Raw genomic sequence first — 2,820 nt, forward strand, 5'->3', positions numbered from 1 at the left:
TGGCCGCCAAAGACATTTTATATGAAAAACCAGATCACCAATAATGAATATCGACACGGATTCCTAAACTAGAAGAGTTGTTTGAGAACTTGTGAAAAAATGGTGCAAAAATATTGAAAAACAAAAAAGTTATAACGATTTGAATTTGAATTTTGCGGTAAAAAATGAAGCTGCCGGTAGAGGGGTTAATGACTTGGCAAAACTGAAATTACACGAGAACCCTAGAATGTTTGCCTATGACACGTCCCTATCGTATCAGAATGCAAATCCAGATTTGATAATTCAACATATGAAAGAAGATTTGACCGTTCTGCACCACTTTTTTGCTGAAAACATGTTGTCACTGAATCTCTTAAAAACGAATTTTATGCTGTTTCATTCACCTCGCCTCAAAATTCCTCGACATGCGGATCTGGTAGTAAATACGACTGTAGTTGACAAAGTCCAATCCTTCAAGTATCTCGGCCTCACCTTTGATTCGAAACTACAGTGGAACGAGCATATTTCGTCACTACAGCGAGAATTAAGTGCCACGTGTGGTGTAATGTGGAAAGTATCTAAATTTATGCCCCAGAAAGAATTGTTGACAATGTACCATGCATTTGTTCAATCGAAACTCCAATATTTGGTATCAGTCTGGGGAGCTGCAACTAAAACTGCAATCAGAGCACTACAATCAACACAAAACCGCTGCTTGAAAATTCTCTACCAACGACCTTTGCTGTTTTCAACTCTGAGATTGTTCAAGGAAGCTGCCGACGCGATTCTACCCATTGCTGCACTTCGTGAGAAAGAAGGACTAGTTAAAATGCATAATATTTTAACCAATCCCCGCACTTTGCATAATCGACAATTGCAACACAATCTACCCGATACCCACTCAGAAGCCAGGCAGTCTTGGTAATTGATTTGATTTGATGAGCTGAAAGAAATATGGAGCGTTTCAAAAAAATGGTTCTGTGTCTGATAAGAAGCAAAATTGCAACGTACGTAGACTAAGCATCAGATTGCTAGGTCAGGGAGAATCGCCAGTGTCACGTCCAGCTCCTCCACTTTTCAACGGCAATCACACCCCGCTGTTATGTCAACGCCTGCGCCTGGTCGCGTTCTAGAAGAATCGCCAGCTACTTTTCCAGCTCCTCCACATTTCTACGACAATCACACCCCGCTGTTACGTCAACGCCTGTGCCTGGTTGCTCGGTCAGGAAGATTTCGCCAGTTACTTTTCCAGGTAATGAAGACTGGTATATGTCTGGCCGAAGCCAGTGATGCTACGCTCGTTAAATTTGCTCGTATATGGTTCCAGCTCCTCCACTTTTCAACGCCAACCACACTCCGCTGTTCCGTCAACGCCTGCGCCTGGTTTCTCGGTCAGGAAGAATCGCCAGCTACTTTTCCAGCTCCATCACTCTACAACGGAAATTAGTTTGTCCTGCATCTTTACGCTACCGATGACCCTGAACATGCTGTCCCCACGCTACTTCAACAGTACTCAGCTGTTTCGTCAACATCTGCGCCTGGTGGCTCGGTCAGGAATGAATCACCAGTTCCTTTTTCCAGGTAATGATGACTGGTATATGTCTGGCCGAAGCCAGTGATACTGCGCCCATTAAAATTGTCTTCAAATGGTTCCAGCTCCATCACACGTCAACGTCAATCAGTTTGCCATGCACCTTTACACAAGCGATGACCCGATCCTTGAGCATGACGCCCCCACGCTGCTCCAACAGAACTCCGGTGCTCCGTCAACAAGAGCGCCTGGTCGCTCGGTCAGGAAGATTCGCCACTTACTTCTCCAGCTTTTCACTGCTTAACGCCAACCACACTTCACTGGTGCGTCAGCATCGGCGCCTGGTTGCTCGGTTAGGAAGAATCGCCAGAAGACCTTTCCTGCAGATATCACCGCTGATCATCAATCCTCGCCATGTGTTTTTCTCGTTGCTCGAATTGTTATTTTTTGAATTCAATTTTTTTGTAGCCGTGTAAATTAGTAATTATTAATTTAGGAAGTTAATTAATTGAATTAGATTTACCGCACTCCCTTCAAAGAGAATTATTTCTCACTGGAAGTGCATGTTTATTGTAATGTTTTGATGAAAAGAAGAGAAGGTTTTATGCCTCTAGGAGAAGTGCTTCGAAAGGAACGCCACTCCTAGGGGCTTTTCCCTACTCCAATAAATAAAAATAAAATAAAAAAAGTAAGAGGTTGTTTCCGAGATACGACCGCCAAAGTGACGTTGGATAACTTTAGCTTCTTCTATTTCCTGGCTTGAGACTGTCACGAACTTATGAAAGATTTCTAAGAGAGCAGCACCAATTTTCAACCCAACACTAATTTTCGACCGTTTTTCGATGATTTTCGACCGATCGGTTTTCGATACGGTTTTGGCCTACTTTGTATGAAAATCCGAAAATAGGCACAGAATTCTTGTAGGTCGAAAATAAGTGCTCTTCTAATCAATTTTCACACTATTTGTTGCATGTCAATTCTGACCTATTATGAACATTTTGTGTTATTATTTGGTTGGTTCGATTAACACTTCAATTGGTCGATGAAAGCAGAAGCATGAGCGGTAACTTTTGCTCAACAAACAAATATTCCGCTTGAGGATCCACGCATGATCCAATAAGATTGATTGCTTAAGTGGGTTCCGAAGCCTTTCGATACTCGTCGTATCCGTGGCGAACGCGCTTAAATTGCATTGAATCACAGTTTCAAACAACTGCCCTTTTCAGGGCCACAATTGATTAAATAATTTATTTAGTTATCATTATAGTTTCGGATGATTAGTTTTCAACGGAGATAAATGGCAAACAAAG

Source organism: Aedes aegypti, chromosome 1, assembly GCF_002204515.2.
Source record: "Aedes aegypti strain LVP_AGWG chromosome 1, AaegL5.0 Primary Assembly, whole genome shotgun sequence".
Classification (NCBI taxonomy): domain Eukaryota; kingdom Metazoa; phylum Arthropoda; class Insecta; order Diptera; family Culicidae; genus Aedes; species Aedes aegypti.